Raw genomic sequence first — 24173 nt, 5'->3', positions numbered from 1 at the left:
AGATGCTTTTATCTACCAGAAGTCTGGAGGTATGTGATCCCAGAGTTCACTCAGTGGCTCAATGCTGCCATCAAAAGCCAGGCTTCCTGCATCTTTCTTCCCTGTCCCCATCAACGTATCTGTTGCCACCGCAATGAACATCACATTCTCTCAAAACAGGCAGGAAGGAAAGGGACAAAAAGGGACTGTGAGGGTATTTGTTTGCAAGATTGAGTTTAAAAAATTGAAGTGGCCATCTGTAGCAGCCTCTAGGGTCGTAGTTACAGCATGGTTTTGCAGTTAGTTCTTCGTCTAGGAGTCCCCCTCCCCAGTAACTTCCCCAACCAGCGTTTTGCTAACAGAGGCTATTTGGAGAATGTCCTCCACCAACCCCTAACACAGTTGGGGTAGCCATGGTGCTTGCAGAAGCGGAGAGTCCTGAAGGTGGCCAAGAGTGGGAGGTGGGGAGGGGGGTAGGGTGGGGCAGGGTACTGCGTCCATTGCCAGAACTGGGGCACTTGGAGGGAAAGTGGACCTCACGGTGCTCATAGCCCAGGAAACAGGAAGTGGTAAATCTGAGAGAAGCAAGGAGCGAGTTGTGGCAAATATTGGCACAGTTGTTAAGGAGCTGTAAAAAGAAAAAAAAAGGGAAGGGTGTAGGCACAGGGTTTTTTGCCAACACAGCTTCTTGTAGGTCCCAAGGTTTCCTTCTCAGGGTGTTCTTTCCTTCCAGAGAGGGCAAGTGTGTGGCTGTCACTGTCCTCAGAAGCATCCAAGTGCAAATGAATCCTTGGTGGGTATTTCTGATGATTTCTGCAGTCGTTGGAGGAATTAAAGGCTTTTAATTAGCTCCTTTCTAGTCTCACCTATTATGGTCCTATGGAATCAAATACCAATAGCCGGCAGGGGAGAGAAGCTAAAATACTGGGCTAAGAGAGAAGGGAGCGGAACCAAATTCCCTCTTCTCCTTCATGTCTATTCTCAGCCTCAGGATTTCTCTCTTTTTTGGGTCACGACCTGCCTGAGCAGGGCACCTGCTGAGGCTTCCAGGAGAGGTAAAGCTGACAGAATTGGGTTGGCTTTTGGGGTGCCATTGGATCAGAAAGGAGGTGCCCTCTGCTGTGATCCCACTTTGTGCCTGGAAGTCAGTCCCCCACTGTCCTGACTCAGCTGTTGTCCATCGGAAAAGGGCCAGCCTCCTCCACGTCGTCCTCCGTCTCCTTGCCTTAATTCTCCCCAAGCCCCATTTGGAAAGGAAGGACATTATCCCAACAGGCTCAACTGCTTTGTCTTACCTGGGGAAGCAAAGTTTAATCCTAAAAATGAAACCATTTTAATGGCTGGCTTATGCTGCCCCAAAGAAACCGTCTCTAAGTGGTTTCTCAACAGATCAAAAGCCAAAACACACTCCACATCAAACACTCAAAATACTCACTATGACTCTCAGATTACCTTCTCCTGTGGAAAGACAATCAGAACAACAACCTCTAGGATATTCTCCACACAAGGGAGACTATTGTCGGGTCTGATAGCATCCGAGCGAAGCTATGGAGGAGGGCAGGGGATGGCAGCCTCCCCCTTGGGGTTTCCCATGATCTCAGCAGAGTTAGGAACCAAAGATGGGGGGGCATGACTGTGCAACCTTCGGAAGTGCAGGACCCTCTGTAACTTGCCCTGTTGGGGGTTTCATTACCTGCTTCCCCCTTCGCTATAGAAATAGTTGGTAAGCCTCTCAAATGGCCAAGTGGGACTAGTATCCGTAGCAGCAGAGAAAGGGCCATTTGTGTGCTGGTTTGGGCAAGGGACTGGTGGCAGCTGGTCAGGTTTTAAGGGGAACTGAAAGTCTAAAGACTCCTGGGCTTGTAGCTGGGGAGCAAATGCCGCTCAGAGAGGCTCTAGGCCCGAGGCGGGTCCAGGCGTGTGAAGATGAGAGAGTGTACACAAGCCCAGTGGAAGGGGCTGTCATTTTCCAAGCCACACGCTCTAGTCCTCTGGCTAGAGAAAGGACCCAAGGCCCTGGAGGAGTCGGAGCTCACCGGTCCTCCCTTATTTTGGGTTCAGACCCTCTCGTAAAAGGAGAAATTAGACGAGTCAAGGAAACTGAAGGGTGGGGTGTTGGAGGTGGCTGGGGAGAGGCTGGAGTGCATATGCTTGAGGTGGCTGAAGACTATGGGGGATGTGGGAGACATTCTCAAGCAGAAAAGCTACAGCCTCATGATTGTGACAGTGCCTTGTAACTATAAAGCACCATCCAAATGCTTTTGTAAAATCTTCCTCCTGTCTGCCCCTGCTAAGAGAACTTCTGCACAATGGCCACTAGGAGGCAGCCACGCTCCATCCAGTTGCATTACCCCTGGCAAATAAGGTCCACCAGGGGAGGAGGGCGAGAGTGGCAGCCCTCACCTGCTGTGGCCATGCAAATTCTGCAGACCCAGGGGCCCAGGGGCTCCAAGGCAAAGCTGAAGCAGGCCACCTTTGTCCAGTGCTTCCCTCCTTATTCTCTGTAATCCTCACGTTACACCCAAAGCACCCTGAGAACTTCTTGTCTGCTACCCAGGGTCCTACCCACACACAGCTCGTGGTAGGACTGACCTGCCCCATCCAATTTTTGTTCTTATTCCCTCAGATCATGCTAAAATGCTGGCTCATTTGAGAAACTCAATTGCACTTCATGGGTGAGGAGGATACTCCTCTTTGAGGGGATTTGAACCCTATCAAGGATGGTGTAAACTTAGTTTCCTTAAGCCCCTGCGTGGAGGAGCTATAGTAACGATAATGCACTGTATTTTTCTGGCACATTCTACCACTGTTGTGTGCAATAGACATTTTGAATGATCCCGCTGTTTCCGGGGAGTCTCCAGAAGGTGTCTTATAGGAGCTGCACCCATGCCCCAGACCTCCACAACTAGCATGGGGATGATTGCCCCTCCCCCACCTACACACAAAGGTGCCCTGAGTGTAACAAGCCCCAAATAGCCTGTTCCCCAATATCATAAAAATATTCACAGTCAGCCCTTATGCGGCACTTATCACATGCCTGGCACTTTCCTAAGTCCTTATATACATTTATTCCCCACAAGAACCCAGTAGGGAGAACTATGAGTCTTACCCCTGTTTCCCAAATGGGAAATCTGAGGCCCAGAGAGGTTAAGTACTTTGACCAAGATCACACAGCTAGATAGCAAGTGGAAGAGCCAATGTAATCTGGCCCGGAAGCTAGGTTTTTAACCAGTGAGCACATCACCTCTTCAGAGAGTTCTGGAAACTGCATATTCAGCCTCTCACAGCCTCCTTTCTCACTGGGACTCAGTCTGGGACAGACTCTTGCCCTGTTAAGTGCTTCCCCTTCCTTCAGACCTCTGAATCTGGTTTTCAGGTAGGCCTAAGGGCCTGACCTTCCTTCCTTCGGTATTAGTTACCTACCAGTCTGCTCCACAGACAAGCTCCCCACAGCTCCTTCCCACTGCTGCCCTGGGATCTAGGCCAGAGGAGAGAGAGAGAGCCAGGCTTTGGTTTGCAGAAGCTGGCTGAACTTTTGGCCGCCTCTCTCATCTTGCCCTATAGGCAGCCGCCTCATCTGATCATCCCAATGTTGGATCTCATGGCAAGTGGAATTATTCTTTGAGGGTCAAAGGGATTATAGAATCCTAGAGCCAAAAGGAATATTAAGGCTCAAGACTCACTCTCTCGTTTTATGTAAAAACATGTCTACAGAGGTGAAGTACCTCCCTCAAATTCACAAAGCTCAAGTTGGTGGAAGCTGGGACTAGAAACCAGATTATTCTGTTAATAAGAACAATAACATCTGACGTCTATTAAGTGCTTACAGCATGCCGTAGCAGACCTATATATGCACTATTTCACTTAACCCAAAGTTCCTGTAACCTAGCTCTGTCCTGTACTTTACGAATAAGAAACCAATTCTGAGAGACAAGTAACTTGCTCAAAAAAATCACATGGTTGGTAAGCTACAGGGCTGGGATTGAACTCAGGCCTCTTTGATTCTAAAGTTGCTGCTCTGGGCTATGACTGTCTGTCCGGGAATCACAAGCATCCTCATGAAACTCTTGCAAGGGGAGAGCAAGCATGATGTCTTGGTTGGAGCCAAGGCTCAGCTACAGCAGCTCATGGGGACAGACACCATTCCTACATGTCCATCCCCTCCTGTGCACCACAAAACTACATACCTCGGATGACAGGGATCCAACTCAGAACAGAATACGAATCCTGTGTACAATTTGGATTCATCTACATGAGAATTGGAGCAGGTTATGGGGAGTAAATCAGGGCACAGGGAGAGGAAAGCCACTGTGTGTGAGGAAGGTTCCTGGCCTGGTGGCCCTGGTTCTGGCAAAAGCCTGTACCGGGTTCATGGCTGATAGCCAGATGGGAATGTTCTAGTGCTCTGAAGGAGAGGGCTATAGGGCAGAGCCTTCCTGTGGAAGGGCTCAGGTAGCTTTGCTATCAGCCCTCCACTCTAGAGAAGGAAGAAGGGAAGGCTTTCTCTGTTGACAGGGAGGAGAAACAAGTGGGGTATCTGGTTGACCAGTTAGTGTAGATGGTGTCAAGGGGATAGAGCGCTGGAGAAGGCCAGTGGTGACAAGAGTCTTGGCTGTGAGTGGCTGGTGCCGGAGTCAGACATGGCAAGGGAAAGGACCCAGATGCCACCTCAAGACCTTGGAGGGCCTGCTCGTCACCTGCTGGGGGAGGTGGGGCAGAGCACTTCACTGAGTGGCCCACAAGGCTCAGCTTCCCATTCTGATCCCTTGGGGACTCCAATCTAAGCTGTTACTTTTTGTTCTGCCTCTTGATAGAAGACCTCAAAATGCTCTGGGGAAATGTCTTCCCAAATACGTCTTTGTCTTTACACATAAACCTATGGCTTGCCCTAACCATGTAGCAAGAGGGTCCTTATTCCCTCTAGATTTCAGAAAGATAAATCAGACACTGTGAAATGCATGGCAGGCCTGAGCACCCAACTCTAGTTTGCAAACTCTGAGTTAATAGGAACAAGGTAAAAATAGTTCAGGAGGTATGAGCTGGATAGTGTCCCAGAAGCTCCCACATTAGAAGCCTGGGGGAGACAGACTCCCCCTCATGGGTCATCAGTGCCCACGCTCTAGACGTCTGCTTTGGGTGAGGCGGGATCCAAACACACAGCTTTATTTACTTCTTCCTCTTCCTTACACATGAAATTTTCTTTAACATATTATTTTCAATACTACATGGAACAAAAGGGGATACAGTGAGAAGTAAACTTCCCTCCCACCCTGCCACCCTGTTCCTCCCCTTCACAGGCAACCAGTATTGATTGGCAACATCGGCCCAATGCTTTACTGTTTAAGCAATAATTTCCCAGAAATTATCTCATCAGATCCCAGGAACAGCTTCCTAAAATATGTTAGGCACAAGGTTTTCTTTTCTCCTTCTACAGATTGGGAGTCCAGCTCGAAGAGACTATGACTTGCTCGGAGCCCTGCTTCTAGTGTATGGCAGAGCCATGATTAAGACCCTGGTGGCCTGAGCCCACCTTCCGAACCCTTCGAATTGCACCACGCCACCTCCCTTGACAAAGGAGTCCTGAGTTTTTAAACTTGGAATATGTCATAAATAGTTTGCCTTCTACAGAAAGAAACCGTAGTCAGTGAGAAAACAGGAAAAATCTCATCATTTAAGTATTTGCATTCCAAAGTGGACTGTTCATGCTCTGCTTTGGGGCAGGTTTACAAAGACACTTCTCTGTGTTTTAGATAATCCTACAATTAAAAGCATTGGGGAGGGGCGCCTGGGTGGCTCAGTGGGTTAAGCCGCTGCCTTCGGCTCAGGTCATGATCTCAGGGTCCTGGGATCGAGTCCCGCATCGGGCTCTCTGCTCAGCGGGGAGCCTGCTTCTCTCTCTCTCTCTCTGCCAGCCTCTCTGCCTACCTGTGATCTCTCTCTGTCAAATGAATAAATAAAATCTTTAAAAAAATAAAAAAATAAAAGCATTGGGGATGCTTTCCGGCGAGAGCAAGGGTCCTGTGTGGATTGGTTTCCTAGGGCTGCCATGACAAAGTGCCACCGCTGGGTGGCTTAAATCAACAGAAACTTATTCTCTCCGTTCTGGAGGGCAGAAGTCTGAAATGCAGATGCTGGCAGTGTCGGTTCCTTCTGGAGTCTGAGGGAGAATCTGTTCCAGGTCTCTCCTGGCTTCTGATGGTTGTCAGGTGTCCTTGGCATCCTTGGTCTCTAGATGCATCACTCAGATTTCCACCCATTATCTCATGGCATGGCCTTCTCCCGTGTGTGTGGGTTTGCCTTGTCTCTGTTCTCCCTTCTATAAAGACACCAGTCATGGGATTTCGGGTCCTCTCTAATCCAGGTTTGACCTCATCTTAACTAACTGTATCCCCAAAGACCATATTTCTAAGTAAGTTCCCATTCTGAGGTCCTGGGTGGGCACAAGTTTTGAAAGGATGCTTATTCAACCCAGTGCACTGTATCTTCCTGTTGTTTTCAATCAACAGAGTTGGTACATCTAGACTAGGCTGAGTCCTCCTTAACCAGCCATGTCCTAACACGGGAAGGTGGAGCCAGAGCGATTCTGTCCATCTTACAGAGAGGGAAAAAGGGGAGAAAGACAAGTGGACAAATCCTCGGAGCAGCTTCCAGACCACTGCTGGCTGAGGTCAAGAACAAGCGTGGCTGGGCTGGGGGTGTTGGAGGGGGGAGTTATCATTTCATCTGCAAGGCTCTTGGGTCAAAATGCTTCTGTTTTAGTGAGCATGAGAATGAGAGTAGGAATGGTGTGGAGAGAAGAAAGGAAAAAGGAGAGAACTGGCTTAGTCACAAGAATAATCTTCCCATCCCCCCAAAAGTAATTAGTTGGGACCAAGTCCTAAGGTAGACAAAGAGGAGATACCAGCTGATCATACCTTAACACACATGGTTTGTGCCTTTTCTGCATTGAAAAAAAAAAAAAGAACAACAAAAAATAGTTTGGGAATTCATTTAACTTGGAATAAATGATTTTTTTCAAAGAAAATTTTAAAGTGAGAATAAAGGAAAATATGAATGAATGAAGAGCTATACCTTGATCTTGATTATGAAATCTAAGTGAAGTCTACAACAGAATATAAATTAAAGACACAACGAGCTGCATTGCAGTGTTTAACAAATAAGTAGTAAAACTCATCTGGAGTATGAATGGGCAAAAATGTAAAAAAAAAAAAAATAAAAAAGTTTCAGGGGAGCTAAAATAACTGGACAGCCATCAGTATAATCTATCAGGTTAAAGACAAGAAAAACCGACCAGGGGAATAGACTGCAAAAACAGGTCAAAGTTATTTAAGGACTTTATGTAAAAGGAATAAGTATCCATATGATACCATAAGGAAGTCACTACTCAACAAACATCCTCTACATGGCGAGAGACCAGCATGAATCAGAATTAGCTTATATCCAGATTTTTCACCCCGTCCACTACAATGCATTTTAAATGGGTCCTCAAAAGCCAGAGAAGGAAATGGAAAAGCAAGCGTGTTTCAACTGTGAGGAGAAGAAACCATTTTGACTATTGATGAAAGAGATAGCAGGGACAGGACGGATGGATCCAAATGTGTTTTTAAAAGCCTTTTGTGCCACCGAATGTAATAAAGCAAACACAAAAATGAAAGCCATAGAAGAGAGAGAAATGTATGTGGCAAATAAAGCTTTCTATCCAAAATAGCTAAGGAATTGATATAACTATAAAAGACCAGTATCCTGTTCCCTTTTTGGTAAATAGTGAAAGGAAGTGAGCAGATAGTTTACACATAAAGCTTTCCTAGAAAAATGCACAGCCCCACTATCAATCTTGAACTTGCAATTCGAGCAACTTGGATATTGTTATAAAAATCAATGTAAGTGCCAAAACTTCATGTTCAATTATTCAGATTCTCTGTGAGACTAATTTGGCAAAAACTGCAACACCATTCTTGTCCTTTGATTCCATAATCCTACTCATAAGCAAAAGCCTCAAGAAAATAATGTAAAAGAAAATCCTTTCCACCGTCTTCCTTACAGTATTAAATAGAAAAACATTAGAAACCAACCCACTTGCACAGTGACTTTGACATTTTTAAGATTATTTATTTATTTATTTGACAGACAGAGATCACAAATAGGCAGAGAGGCAGACAGAGAGAGAGAGGGGAAGCAGGCTCCCAATACAGGGCTCGATCCCAGGACCCTGAGATCATGACATGAGTTGAAGGCAGAGGCTTTAACCCACTGAGCCCCCCAGGCACCCCTGACATCAGTACTTTTCAAAGAGGGTTCCTAGGACCCTCTCATCAGAATTCCCGGGGATGCTTGTAGGAAGACAGATTCTTGGGTCCCACCTCAGACCTAGTAAATCATCCCCTCCTAAGGGGGCCTAGGAATATGCATTTTACCCCCCAGGCCCGATGACTCCAAGTTGCACTGGCATGTGCAAGCCACCACACTCAGAACAAACACCGAGCAAGGGGGCATTTGGAGGACCACACTGAGTCCGAAGCCACAGACCCTGCACATGAAGAGAAACGAAAAGGGAGTAATGACCACAGAGAGAAGACCCCACTCTGTGGGCAGCAAACGTGTCTGAGATTCCCCCGGAGCAGTGGCCACGACAGGACAGAGTAATGAAGTCCTTCGGAACTCACTATGTTGTATTTTGTTCTGTAGCTTGCTTTTAAACTCCGCCGTGGCAATAGGAGTTTTCATTTACTTGTCGGACTCCCTGGAGGGTCACTTGAAGAGTGAGAGGAACACCGGATCTTTCGGGTTCCCGCCTCAAGCCGTCCCTGTCGGGATGTCACCCCCTGCCCTTTTCCTCCCTTGGGCCCCCAGATCCCAGGGGATAACAGGTCTTTTCTGCCTTGGATTTGATCCGAGGCCTGGCATCCCATCAGCATCACCCCGCTCTGTCCCTGGTCACGTCTCGTGTTGGGGTTGCTGGGTGGGGTGCTCGCGGCAGGACGTTGTTGCACCGAATTGAGAGCAGGGGAGAGCTTAGCGGGCGGCATGATGGAGAGTGTTAAGTGTTTCCTTCTCAGGAGGAGGAGAGGAGATGGGTCGGAAGGCGGCGGCGTGCTGCTAATGCGATTCTGAACTTCTCTGGCTCCCAGAGGGCCTGCTTGCCTGTGGTCTGATCCCTGAGGTGCAGAAATGCCACTGTGGCTCCACTTTCCACAGAAGCCTCTTTCCCGGAACCTACAGATCCATTCTTGCCTGAAGCCTTGGGGCTCCTTGCCAGGATCTGTGGATGTCACAAGATACTACCTTCCTGTCAGGGCTGGCCAGCCTCCCCCAGGAAGGCTGGGCAAATGCCCAGGATGCCAGGCCAGTGGGCATCTGGGCAGGAAGGGAGAGTCCACACTGTACCACAGACTCGCTGGGGGAAAGTGGGGTCGCCAAGCAACAACACAACCAAGATTTCCTTCTCGGGGCTCTGCAGGCCTGGGGGAGGGTCTAAACTCTTCCTTTTAAATTAGCCCATCAGCTCACTGGCCCTGAAATGCCATATTTCACCTCTCCTGGCTGCCTCATAGCTTCTCCCTCCTGCTTAAGCAGCCTTGCATGGTCCGGCAGAGGGGGCCCCTTTTCCTTAAGGGACACCAGGCTGGGGAAAGCATTCTCTCAGAACACCAGACATGTCACTTCTCCCAACCTTCATCTGCCACCCCGTAATCTCATTGCCACCTTCAGACCCTGTCCACAGGGTCAGAAACCAGTGCCTGCCTGGAGCAGGTTCAGCACTTCCTGGGCCTCCTGTGTGGTGACTACCCTCTGGAGGAAGGGAGCAGAGGACCAGAAGCAGAGGCAGAGTGGAGAGTGGGGGGCAAGGAGAGTCAGTGGACTGGGAACCTATCGTGACTTGTGGAATAGACCTTTTGCCTATGATGCAAAAGTTTTTCTTGAGTGCCTACTGTGTGTCAAATGCTGTGCTAGGAAGCTACAACCATGAGCAGATGGCCACGACCCTGCCCTCCCGGATATTACAGTCCAGGGACCAAGGCAAAAAACAAACAAGCAAAGTCATGGAATGATAGACTCATATCGTACTGAGCGCTCAAAGAAAATAAACAGGTACTGTGACAGAAAATCAACTAGAAGTCTGCTTCAGATAAGATGGTCAGGGAAGACCCCTCTGAGTCCAGGTGACAAGAAGCAGTAAACAGGGACTAGCAGGAGGCTGAGGGACCCACAGGTGCAAAGGCCCTGCGGTGGAAAAGAGCTTGGTGTGTTCGAAAACTACGAGCTCACTGGGCTTGGGGATCAGTGAGCGAAGGCATGACCTTTGACTTGAGATGGTGGGAGGGGTGGGCAGGCACCATACCAGTCAGGCCAAGTTCAGGCATTTTGATTTTTGTCTGAGTAGAATGGTGAATCGTTAAAGGGCTTAAGCAAGGAGGACTCTGTGGCTTACATTTTCAAGCAGCATTGTGTCTGCGGGTCTGGGACCAGTTTTTTGGAGCCCGAGTAAGAGCAGTGAGAGGATGAAAGAGACAGAGAGATGGTGAAGGGGAGAGAGAGAGAGAGAGAGAACGAGAGAGGTGAGGATTTGGAGACGTGTTTGGAAGGCTGGACAGAGGACTTGCTGACGGGCTGGGGTGGGGGCTGGGGAGGAGTCAGGCGGAGGGTCCGACTTCCAGCTAGAGCAGCCTGTGCTGGGTGGGGCCATTTACCGATGTGGGGAAGACCCGTGGGAGCCAGCGGGACAAAGAGCTTGGAGTGAGAAGAGGACCAGGTTTTCAAACTCCAAAGTTAAGGAAGTTATTATCTCCTATTCCTTCCCAGCTGGCCGAGTAAGCCCTGGTAACCCAATTTTCCAGGCTGAGAAAACCAGGTTGAGCCCGGTGAAGTCAATGGGGCAGGGCTGAGAAAGAAAACCAGAGTCTGTTCGCCATTTGGGGTCTTCTGCTTCTAGTCTAGCACCTTCTTTGCTGGCCCAGCTGTGAAGCCCCCTCCCAGATATCTCACCAAGGCCACCTTAAGTCATCTTGGCCAAGCACCCAGGACAGGATGCTCTGGCCCCAAGAGATTTTTTTTGTCCCGTCCTTCATCTCCCCTTGAGTTTTTCTGGGGCCATGCCTTAGGTCTCTGCAGCCGCTGGTGTCCTTATCCGCAAAAGGGAGATGATAGTCTTGTCTACCTCAAGAGGTTGTTGTGAAACTTGAGTTAGCTTTGTAAACACTAAACAAGAATGTGTTTAGCACGGCATCGGGAATAGACTCTTGGTCCTATTTTAGCAGCAGTGGCAGGTTTTCCTCAGCAGGTGTACTTTGGGGGGAAACGTCTCTGCTACACTGACCAGTCACAGACAGGCCCTTCTGGAGGCAGGTGCAGAGCTGCAAGACCCAGCCTGCCAGATCCAAGTCTGGAGATGGACCCAAGGTTTTGTGACCTTTCACAGTCCCCAGACTCCAGGCATGGGAGCAGCCCTCCTCCACAGCCACATTTTCTTCAGTCTTGGGCAATATGGGGAAAACATATAAGTGACACAGTGGATTTTTCTTAAATCTAACTTAATTCTGTTTTTCAATTTTGAGATTTTGTCTTTTATACTTTTGATGTTAGGATATTCTTTATAAAATAGTAATGATAGTTGTGGGTGACATGGTTATTTGTGATGATTTTAACTGGTCCATGAAATTCAAAATGTGAAAACCAAACATCACACACATAAACCCACCACACATACACACATTCCACATACAAACATATGCCATACACACCAGATCTACACACCAGACACACTACACAAACTCATACTACATACATATACACCACACACACACCACACCATACACATACCACACATACCACACATACACATACACACACCCCAAATACAAACATATAGCACATACACCACAGACTTACTACATGGACCTACATACCATACCACACGTGCCACACACATACATACTACACACACCACACACCACACACATACACACCACACATGCACCATGCACACTCATACCAAACCACAATACACACATACAACACACATGCAAGCATACACCACATAGACACACACCATACCACACCCACACACCACACATATACACCCACATACAAACACCACACCGCATGCACACTGCACATACACACACACCATACCACACCACACATGCCTTACAACACATACCACATACACATACCACGTATACACCACATAAATATATACCACACACACTATACCCATACCACACATCACATACAACATCACATCACATATACCACACATACCACACACACTATACCCATACCACACATCACATATACCACACAGCATACTACATGCGTGCAACACACATGCACACCCCACACCACATATACCACACATACCAACATACAACACACAAGACACCACATACACCACACATACACACAGCACAGAACATACATACTGCACAATATGCACACAGTGCACATACAACACACACATACATACACCACACAAACACATACTACATGCAGATATACCACACATACAACACCACATTCATACATACACACTACACACCCACCACACATACACATACTCCACATACATACACCACATACATACCACACCACACATATACCACATACACAATCATACCATTCCATACATACACACACTATACATACACACCATATATAAACATACATCACATCAATACATATCACATTACACATACCACACACACTTACCACAGCCTATATACATACACAGAGCACACCGCGCACCACACATACACACAACACACTCACACACACACACATCCCACACTCCTCATTCTACATAGGCCCCTTAAGATCCATTATTTGACACCCTGTACTCTCGCTCAAGCCTTCTCTCAGCATACACCAACCAGGAGTGTCTTACCCATCCCCCACCCCACCCATCTCACTTGTTCTTCAAGGACAACTTTGAGCTACCTCCCTGGCCAAGGTCAACAGAACACACTGTCCCCAGCAGCCTTTCAGCCCTGATTTACTAGCTGAGTAATTATGAGATGCATCTGCATTTTCTTCATTGCATTAGGGATGATCTGCACATATCCAGAGGACTAAAAATAAACAGGAGGTTTGACTTGTTTGAAGCTGGGTCAATGTTTATTTTCTCAAAGACTGAACTTCCTTGATATGGATGTAAAGTTACATGCAATGGGCCTTAGGTGCATAGACTATGGTCTGTAATTTGAATATATAGGTGAGTAGGATTTACACTAAACATCTTAGCTGCAAAATCTCCCTCTGGATAAGGCTAGGGCATGGCAGACACACCCAGCAAATCTCCCAGTTTACCCTGTTGCTGCTCTGATTCCTTTGCATCTCCTGCCTTGACATACTAAGCAAATGGGCGCCCTTCTCTAGGCCTTACTTTCTCCATTGGCAACTGGACAGATGGAAGAGAAGGCAGGAAAGACAGTAGAATATTGATCTTAACTATTGTAGTGTCATTAGTCCCTGACAAAGAGCCTTGGAACTGGTCTTTCTCTCGAATCCACTTTCCTAGGAATAATAGAGCTGAGGGATAAAAATGCAGCATCATCTTCTACTCAAATATTTGGGGAAAAGTAATATAAGGAGGAGAATGCAAAATTTGAGTGAAAATTTTTTAAACAAAAGTTAAATTGAAATATTTCCCTCTGGCTCCGAAGAAGCAGCTCTGTCCCACCAAGTCCTGCTCAGCAAAATTAGCACGGGCCAGACATATTTGGCAAAGGATAGACATGGTTTTTTCAAGATGACAGGGGATAGATAAAAAGTCATGGGGCGCCTGGGTGGCTCAGTAGGTTAAGCCTCTGCCTTTGGCTCAGGTCATGAATCCAGGGTCCTGGGATCAAGCCCCGTATCAGGCTCTCTGCTCAGCAGGGAGCCTGCTTCCTCATCTCTCTTTCTGCCTGCCTCTCTGCCTACTTGTGATCTCTGTCAAATAAATAAATAGAATCTTTAAAAAAAAAAAAAAAGTCTTTCTTCCTTTCCCATTCCTCCCAGCTAGAGATTAAAATGCATGGGCACCAGCCTCCATGCCCAAGACCCCTTGTAGGAGCCCAAGTAACCACTGTGTGAGCAGAGCCATCTTTCCTATGGGTCCCCTTTATAAAGTGATACCTCCAAGGAAAGGACCATATGTAATCTACTCCCTAACGCTCAGGGCTGACTTCTCCAGCAGACTCAGGAGACAAAGTGCCTTTTTTTTTTTTTTTTTTTTTAGTTTACTTCATGTGTCAGCTTGGCTAGCTCACCCAGGGCCCAGATATGTGATTAAACAGTATTCTTCTAGGTGTTTCCATGAGGGTGTTCCTTTCTTTCTTTCTTTTTTAAGTTTATTTTTATTTTTCTCACCATAGTACATACTCTCCCCAATGTCCATCACCCAGCCACCCCATCTCCCCACCCCTCACCCCCAGCAACCCTGAGTTTGTTTCCAGAGCTTAAGAGTCTCTTATGGTTTGTCTTTGTGGGGGTGTTTCTGGATGAGATTAACCTTTGAATCAGTAGAGGTGCCTGGGGGGCTCAGATGGTTAAGCATCTGCCTTCAGCTCAGGGTCCTGGGATGGAGTCCCACATCGGGCTCCTTGCTTGGCAGAGAGAGCCTGCTTCTCCCTCTCCCTCTGCTGTTCTCCATGCTTGTGCTCTCTTGCTCTTTCTGTCAATAAAATAACATACAAATAAAATATTAATAAATAATAATTTGAATTGGTAGATGGAGTAGAGCGGATTGCCTTCTCCTGTGTGGGTGGGTCTCGTCCAGTCCTTTGGAGGCCTGAATAGGACAAGAAAGGCAGAATAGGGAGAATTCGCTCTCTCTGCCTGCCTTTGAGCTGGCATGTTGATCTTCTCCTGCCTTTGATCTCAGACTTGGACTTGGAGCTTACACCATTAGCTCTCCTGATTCTCAGACCACTGGGTGAGGACTAGAGTGATACTATGTATACACATACTTTTGGTTCTATTTCTTCAGAGAATCCAACCACCATAGATTTCAACCCTGAAGGTGGTTCTAGGGGGACAGAATTTTAAGAATGAGTTTTCTGAATTGGTTCTGGGTGTCTGGAATTTGCTTTCTAATCTGATTAGACTTAAAAATGCTAATGACTATATTTCTAGTAGAAAGAGCACTGATAGTCCGTGAAGTAATCTGGCAATAGAGATATGCAAAATTGCTCCATTGGATACTCCTAATCAACCTCTTAGATGCAAGGAGCCAAGTAACGGTGTTTATGAATACTTTCATACCTTTTCATACATTTGGAAAACTAAGGAATATAATGAGGTTGGCCGCTTGCTCCTAGTATCTCTGGATAAAATGCAAGGAAGGGATGAGTTCAGGGGTTGGACCCAGCTCAAATGCTGCCAAATGACCTAAAAGCTTCTGTACGTGCCCTGAAGAGAACCTTATCTCCTCAAGGTACAGGGCTGAGCCTGCTGAAAATCAGGCACAGAATGTTATCCTGCCTGTAGCTGAATTAACAACCCAAGTTTAACTCCTACCCTCACAAGGTGTCTACTGTGAAAGTGAAGGCATTGATTGAGAAAGCACAGGATCCTATAACTTGGAATGGGGACATGTAATAGGACCTTGATGAACTAGGGACCTTGAGCTCCCACATTCTGAAGAGTCTTCTTTGTCAGAGGAAGCAGCCTCCCCACTTCCAATAGTAGCCTTTCCCTCTCATCTGAGGGGACTAGCCCTGCATGGCCTAAAGAAGCTGTCATGTCCTCCCCTAAGGCATTGCCAGGCAAGACAATGCTGATTCTCCTCAGGACCCACTCCCATCACCTCTCTGCTTCTTGACCTACAGCCAGACTCAAGTCCCAGTGGACCCCTAAAGAGGAGCTACAAAATGGGACCCATGAGGAGGTGTGCTATGCTTCAAAAGAACTATCTGAGTTTTCTAACTTATGCAGACAGAAATCTGGGGAAGGTGTGTGTGAATGAATCCTGGGAGTGTAGGATAATGGTGGAAAGAATGTAAAGTTGGATCAGGCCAAATTCATTGACATGGGTTCACTAAGCAGAAATTCTGCATTTAATGTCTCAGCTCAGGGAGTCATAAAGGACTCTAACAGTTTGTCTGAAATATGAACCAAAAGGTGGACCCACAGTAAGTGAATTAGAAATGCCTTGCCAGCAATGTCCACAATAGCCAAACTATGGAAAGAACCTAGATGTCCATCAACAGATGAATGGATAAAGAAGATGTGGTGTATATATATATATAATGGAATACTATGCAGCCATCAAAAGAAATGAAATCTTGCCATTTGAAATGACATGGATGGAACTAGAGGGTATTATGCTTAGCAAAATAAGTCAGTCGGAGAAAGACAATTATGATCTCCCTGATATGAGGAAGTTGAGAGGCAACATAGGGGGTTGGGGGTAGGAAAAGAGTAAATGAAACAAGATGAGATCAGAAGGGAGACAAACCATAAAAGACTCTTAATCTCACAAAACAAACTGAGGGTTGCTGGGGAGAGGGAGGCAGGGAGAGGGTGGTTGGGATGGTTATGGACTTGGGGAAGGTATGTGCTATGGTGAGTGCTGTGAAGTGTGTAAATCTGGCAATTCACAGACCAATTCACAGACAATAATACATTATATGTTCATTAAAAAATAAAAAATTATAAAAACTTAAAAGAAATGCCTTGCCAGCCTGAGTTTAATGTAGATGAAGAAAGTCAAAGGGTTGGCGAGATCGGAATTTTAGAGTGGATTTGTTATTTAGGATTTACTCACCCACACAGGGAGAGTCCAGAAGACATACCTTCCACCTCTGCTGCGATAAATCACTTTGGGAAGGGAGCCCAGGCATCCTTGAGGAACTCTGCAATCATTCTTCTCAGTAGGCCAGACCTCATCATCTTGACCGTAGTCACTGAATCAGGAAAACTAGGTGCAGTGGGAGTAATTGGATCCTGCAATGGTAGGGGTCAAATGTCCGCCTTCAACTGCCAGAGGTCACGCAGGCACGGTTGTGGTCAAGGGCAGCAGAGAGCCAAATCAGCAGTCAGAGTAGTCTGACTCCCACAGATCCGTGGGGCTGGCTGGGTGATCATGGTGTTCCTTGAAGAGGAGCAGATAAGCAGCCTACTAAATTCGCACTCCATCTGTTTGAACAGACACATTCTAGGTCAAATGAGCAAAAGTCCAACCCGAATCATAAAAGCAGAATCATGCCCTCAGTCAGTTCCCAGAGGTGAGCCAGTTTAAAAACTTCTGGGTCTCATGAATGAAGGAGAAGCCAGGTTCCCTTAAGGAAGGAGTGCAACACACTGCCCGAATTTATACCGAGAATCTTTCTCCTCGCCTTGTCTTTCCCAAGGGCCCTATGGCCTTTTACTTGACTTAAACTTTTTTTACTTTGTAAAAAGCTTTAACTTCTTACTTTGACTTCTAACTGTACATTGGGAAAAAGGAAGTAATTCGACCCTTCAGGGACTACTGGGCATTGACTTTAAAGTGACATTAATTCCAAGAGACTCAAAAGTGCCTGTGGTCTTCCAGGGCAGGGGCTTGTGGAAGTCTGGTGACAGTGGAGTTTCAACTCAGATTCATTTCTCAGTGGGACCAGTGAGTCCCTGTCTTAGTCCATTCAGGCTGCTGGGGCAAAGTGCCACAGACTGCGTAAACCAAAATGGGCTGCCTACAATTCTGAAAGCTGCAAGTCCAAGACCAGGGTGCCAGCATGCCTGCGTGAGGGCCTTCTTCTGAGCTGCAGACCTCTCACTGGATCCTCGCCTGGTGGAAGGGGCTAGGGTGCCCCGGGGAGTCTTTTTCACAAGAGCACTACTCCTAGTCCCTTCCTATGCACTAGGGCTCTACCCTCATGACTTAGCCCCTTCCAAAGCCCCCACCTAGTCATACTTCCACCCTTAAGGGTTAGGATTTCAACTAGGAATTTTGAAGAGACGCAGACATTCAGGCCTTTGCAGTCCTCAAGCCCATCCTGTGGTTATCTCCCTAGTTCCAAAAATGCATCGTTGGAATAAATATACTCAGCAGCTGGTCCAATCCCCACATTGGTTCTCTGACCTGTGAAGTGAGGATTATTATGGTAGGAAAGGCCAACAGAAGCCACTAGGACTGCCTCCATCTAGGAAAAAAAAAAAGGTAAACAAAAGCACTACCACAGACCTGGAAGGATTGCAGAAATTTGTGCCAAATTAACGTACCCCTGATACCTTACATGCAGCCGTTGGTCTGGCAAATGCTTTTTCCTTGACACCTTTTAGTACACATCACCAGGAGCAGCTTCTTTCAGCTGGCGAGGTCAGCAATATATCATCACTCTCTTCCCTCAGAGGTAGAGCAGTCTTCCAGCCCTATGTCATAATTCAGTTCACAGGGACCTTGGACATTTTATTCTTCCACAAGATGTCACACTGATCCGTTACGTTAATGACAGCAGCTGACTGACCTCACGAATGAGAAGTAGCAACTGCTCTAGAGTTATTGGTAAGACATTGCATGTCGGAGGGTAGGAAATAAATCCCATAAAAATCCAGGGGCCTTTTCTCTCAGTGAAATTTCTTGGTGTCCCACGGTGTGAACATGTCAAGACATCCCTGGTAAGGAGATGGATAGTTTGTATCTGGCTCCTTCTGCAACCAAGAAAGAGACACAATGTTTTGGGGGCCTCTAGGTTTTGGAGACAACACGCTACTCATGAGGGTGTTACTCCAGCCCATTTACGAAGGGACCCAAAGTGCTGCTGGTTTTCAGTGGGCTCAGAAAAGAGAAGGCTCTGCCACAGGCCTGGGCCGCCAAAAAAGCTCTTCTGCCACTAGAGCCCTACAAGCCAGTGGAGTGAATGGGGCTTGAAGGGTCAGCAGCAGATAGGGATGCTGTTTGGAGTCCTTAGCAGGCCGTTAGACGTGAATCAGCACTTGGCCCTTAGGACTTTGCAGCAAAGCCCAGGGCCATCCTCCCAAGTTAACTGTTCTCCTTTTGAGAAACAGCCCTTTTTCTGCTCCTGGGCCTCAGCAGAGACAAAGCACTTAACCACAGGCCACCAGGTTACCAGACAATGTGAGCTCAGATGGTATAGGACCCACCAATCCCTGCTGGTGTGCTCCGTCATCAAACAGACATAATATGGACGGGATCCTGCTTGAGCTGACAGACCCTGGCCTGAAGGCAGAAGCAGGTTATAACACAGAGAACTGACCCAGAACCTCATGGCCTCCAGCCCGGGTTCCCTGACCTCTCTCTCCCAGTCCACACGCATAGCCTCACAGGGAGTTCCCTGCCATCAGTGGACAGAGGAAGAGAAGACACAGGCCTGGTTTCCAGATGGTTCTGTGTGATATGCAGTTACCTGGATGTGGGCGGCCATGGCGCTGCAGCCCCTCTCTGGGACAACCCTGAAAGCAGTGGTGAAGGGAAATCCTCCCAGGGGGCAGAAGTTGGGCAGCACCCCTGGGTTTTCACTTTGTTTGGAAGGAGAAATACCAGACATGTGATTAAATATCGATCCATGGTCTGTGGCCAGTGGTTTGGCTGGATGGTCAGGGATTTGGGACAAGCATGATTGGAAAGTTGGTGACAAGGAAATTTGAGGCAGAATTATGTGGATAAACTTCTCTGAATAGAGGGACGGTGGGAAACGTGAAGATATTTGTGTCCCGTGTGAATTCTCACCGAAGGATGACCTCAGCGGAGGAGAATTTTAATATGCAAATGGATAGGATGACATGTCCTGTGGATACCAGCTGGCCTCTTTCTGCAGCCACCCCACTGTCTCCCAACAGGCTCGTGAACAAAGTGGCCATGGTGGCTTTCCAGGGCTCAGCAGCCTGGGTATGGCCACTGATGAGTGCCTCAACTGCTGGCAACAGGGACACACCCCAGCCCCTGACAGGGCAACACCTCCAGGGTGGTGAGGGGTAGGTTGATGACCTAGAACCCCTTTGGTCATGGAAGAGGCTTTAAAAAAAAGCATTTTGTTCTTTCTAGAATAGACACTCTGGATCCAGATTTGCCTTGTCTGTCATGCCACGCTTCTGCTAACACGACCATCCATGCACTTACAGAATGCCTGACGCCACCACCATGGTATCCCACCCAGCATTGCTTCTGACCAAGGAACAGCAAAAGAAGGGCCACAATATGTCAGTGCTCATGGAATTCACAGTCTTACCATGGTCCCCACCACACTGGAGCATGTGGTTTGACAGAACAGTGGAATGATCTTTTGAACACTCCGTTGTAAATCCAGTTAGGTGGCGATACCTTGCAGGGCTGGGGTGAAGTTTTCCAGAAGGCTCTATCAACTCTGAATTAGGGTTAATATATGGGACTGTTTCCCCCATAGCCAGGATTCATAGGTCCAGGAATCAAGAGATGGAAATGGGAGGGGCACCTCTCGTTACCCCTAGTTGCTCACTAGCCAAATTTTTGCTTCCTGTTCCCATGACCTTATGCTCTGCTGGCCTAGAGGTCTTGGTCCCAAAGGGAGGAATGTTTTCACCAGGAGGCACGACAATGATTCCATTGAACTGGAAGTTACGATTTCAGCCCAGCCCTTTCGGACCCCTCATGTCCCCGAATCAACAGGCAGAGAAGAGAGTTACTGTGCCGACTAGGGTGATTGGTCTTCACTAACAAGGGAAAATTGGGCTGCGAATGCACAAAGGAGGTAAAGAAGAGTATGTCTGGAAGATAGGAGATCTCTAAGGGTGTCCCTTGGTATTACCATGCCTTATGAGTAAGGTCAGAGACAAACTACAACAACCCAATCCAGGCAGGACTGCTAAAGGCCCAGACCCTACAGGAATGAAGGTTTGGGTCACCCCACCAGATGAAGAGCTGTGACTAACTGAGGTGATTGCTGAAAGTAAAAGGAATACAGAAGGGCTAGTGTAAGGAAATCATTATAAGTACCAGCTCTGACCACATGACCAGTTACAGAAACGAGGACATAAGATGTATTATCTTTATATGATAGTTTTTAAGATTTGTTAATTTTACATCATAGTAATCAAGTTATAGAATATCAGGAAGAAGAAGAAACATCTTTAAGGGAGTTTACCTCCTCTTCTGGGGAAGGAATTAGTGCATTTTTGGTTGTTTGCAAGATTGTTGTATCATGTTAGGCAGATTTATGGCCTTTTTTATTGTCTTTATTTGGAGAATAAGTTTGGTTTAAGGAGATGTACACGGATGCCAAGTTGATGAGGAGTGGACTTGTGATGGTTAGTTTTATGGGTGAATATGACTGGGCTGCTGGGTGCCCAGATATTTGGTTAAACATTATCCTGGAAATGTCTGTGAAGATGTTTCTGGATGAGATGAACTTTTTTTTTTATAAATACTTTATTTATTTATTTGACAGACAGAGATCGCAAGTAAGCGAGAGGGAGGCAGAGAGAGAGGAGGAAGCAGGCTCCCCGCTGAGCAGAGAGCCCAATCGGGGCTTGATCCCAGGACCCTGGGATCATGACCCGAGCGGAAGGCAGAGGCTTAACCCACTGAGCCACCCAGGCGCCCCGGAGGTGAACTTTTGAATCCATAGATCCGCGTAAAGCAGGTTGTCCTCCCTGATGTGGGTAGGTCACATACCATCTGCTGGAAGCGCAAATAGAACAAAAAGGCAGAGTAAGGGAGAAATCGCTCTCTCTGCCTGATTCTTTGAGCTGGCACATTAATTTTTCTCCTGCCTTTGATAGTTCACTTGGACTGGAACTTAGACCATCGGCTCTCCTGGGTCTTTGCCTTGCTGACTGCAGATTGTAGGGCCTCTCAGCCTCCAATACCACATGAGCCAATTCCTGATAATAAATCTCTTTATGTGTCTATATATCTCCTATTGGTTCTTTTTCTCTGGAGAACCCAGACGAATGCAGTCCCACGATACTTGTAGGGACCCATGAAAGTGTTTTAATTTTAATTTCTTTTAAAATCAGGAGATGAATATAATAACAATGAATATATACAAAACGAGTCAAGGCCAAATTATGTATTTCTTTATGCCAATGGAGTTATAAAATATAATTTTAAGTGTATTTTTATGGAGGAATGAGCCCATAAAGGCTCAAGTGCCTGTGTCCCACGAAAGCCATAATGTGACCGTGCTAACACTCCACGGTGCCCCACCCATGAGGACTGGAGTCTTTTGGCCTGAGATCCAAAGTCTACCCATTGGTTTGGGGGTTGACCAGGATGGTGTTTCTGTGGCCTTGTACTCACCTTGAAGAAGAGCTGTTGTCCTTGAGCTCTATTTATTAATAGAACTATGTGTGTTTCTAGGGGTGAAATGGGTCTACCCCTATAGAAAGCTGGGTAAACCAGAATGGGGCAGAGGAGAGTACTAGCTTCTCCTCTGAAAAGAAGATAACTATCAAGGAGCACCTTCCCTGCCCCCACCATCAGTTTTCCTCTGTGTCCTGTCCTGGTTCTTATCTAATTAGGCTGACTTCTCTTCCCCAAAAGATCAGGACAAAATATTTAGTAAGCCCACACTATGTGTCAGATACTCCTCAGGGCAGAGATAAACACCTGGATGCTCACAGCCTTTGCAGGCAAACAGCCTCATAAACAAGCTGTTAGAGCACAGAGCCCAAAGTGCTATGCACAGGTCCATTTTAATTCTGCCTGGTTGAACCGGGAAGTCTTCACAGAGGAGGAAGCACTTGAGCAGGGTGAGGAAGGATGAATACCAGTTCGACCACAAATGTAGCCTCCGGGAACAAGGGAGGGTGGGCATGTGTCCTTCTAACTTCCCAGAGGGAAGAATTTGTTTGTTTGGTGGTCCTAAATGTGTAGAACCAAGAAAAGTCATATGAAATGAGCTCTGTAAGTTGTGAGCCAAAAAGTATGACAGTTTGTTCTGTGATGGTGTAAAATGATTTCTTCTCGCAAACAAAAACAAAAAAACCTGAAACAAATGTACATTCAGAACACCCTGTCACAGAAGACCTACCACCACCACAAAATATTCTGTGCCCTAAGACCATTTTACTCACTTGCAATCTGACAGGGAAAGAAGGGCCAGAAGAACAGTCCAAGCAGATGGCTGGGCCCAGGCAAGGGGGAAGAGGGCCAGGTTCTGGGGGTGGCGGGGAGTCCCGTTGAGTCAGAAATGGGAGTATAACCATGGCATGGCCCCAATCAAGCCTCTTATCCCAAAGAAGGAAATAGGTACTAAGACAAGGAGTATCCTTGTCTTTTGTGGGAGGAGGGTGGCCTCTTAAGTGATTGTGATAAAATGTGTGTCCAGAGTGTTTTTAGGGCTCTAGCTATAAACATCTCACCTGGTTTATGAACTATATAGCATAATATGGTATAATGAAAAAATATTTGGGGGGACTTTGTCCAGGGTTTCTGGCACAAAGCTCCTAAAAACTTTGCAATTCACTGGTAGAAATGCCTGTTGCTGTTCAGCATGACCCTTCTGAACACACCTGAGTTTATGCCGATGACATGACTCAGGGCAGAGTCTCCAGCTTGCCTCAGGATGGGGGCTGATTGCCCGAAAGACCAAACCATGACTAGAGGGTGGGAATTTTCAGCCCCACCTCCCAAACTTTTAGGAGTAGAAGGAGGACTGGAGATTGAGTTATAAAAACTCTGGAATGATGAGATTCTGAGAACTTCCAGATTGGTAAACACATCAGAGCGTTCAGTGAGTGATGTACCCTGAAAGGGCACAAAAGCTCCACCCCCCACCCCCACCCCCCACCGCACCCTCATCCTTTGCTCTGTGTATCTCTCCCATTTGGCTGGTCTCAAGTTGTATCATTTATAATGAAATGGTAGTCATAAGTCAAGCACTGTTTTTAATTCTATGAGTCAGTCCAGTAAATCATTGAACTTGTGGGGAGTCATGGAAACCTCTGAATTTATAATTGGTCAGGCAAAAGCAAGGGTCATCTGGGGACTCCACTTGCAGCTGATATTTAAAGTAGGGACAGTTTATACGACCAAGTCCTTTAGTTTGTGGGATCTGATGCTAACTCCAGGTAGATAGTGTCGGAATTGAATCGAATTGAACTGAGTTGAATTGAATTCTAGACACGAAGGTGGTGACACAGAATCAGAGAATGGATGTGGAAAAACAACACATATTTGGTGTTGGGAAAAAAACACACATGGGAGTCAGAAAAAAGCCATGCATGTAGAAATTACAACTCATAAGGAAACATCATCAGCCGGGTTTAAGGAAGACAATTTACAAAGCAGCTTAGGG

General features: G+C 46.8%; 1 long non-coding RNA gene across 2 annotated transcripts; it reads right to left on the bottom strand.

Annotated features, from left to right (window-relative positions):
- Positions 1 to 14405: 14405 nt before the first annotated feature.
- LOC309867440 lies at positions 14406 to 18582 on the bottom strand. Of its 2 annotated transcripts, none has more exons than XR_014313174.1 (3): positions 18160 to 18582; positions 16724 to 17094; positions 14406 to 14629 (listed from the first exon to the last, which is right to left on the bottom strand). It is a non-coding gene; the product is annotated as an uncharacterized lncRNA (long non-coding RNA). The 2 variants fall into 2 exon arrangements; XR_014313175.1 differs by having other exon boundaries at positions 18169 to 18582.
- Between the last annotated feature and the right edge of the window lie 5591 nt (positions 18583 to 24173).

The sequence above is a fragment of the Mustela nivalis genome, assembly GCF_964662115.1.
Source record: "Mustela nivalis genome assembly, chromosome: 6".
NCBI classification, from domain to species: Eukaryota; Metazoa; Chordata; class Mammalia; order Carnivora; family Mustelidae; genus Mustela; species Mustela nivalis.
The sequence above is the reverse complement of the archived record's forward strand: the minus strand, read 5'-3'. Positions and strand labels throughout refer to the sequence as shown.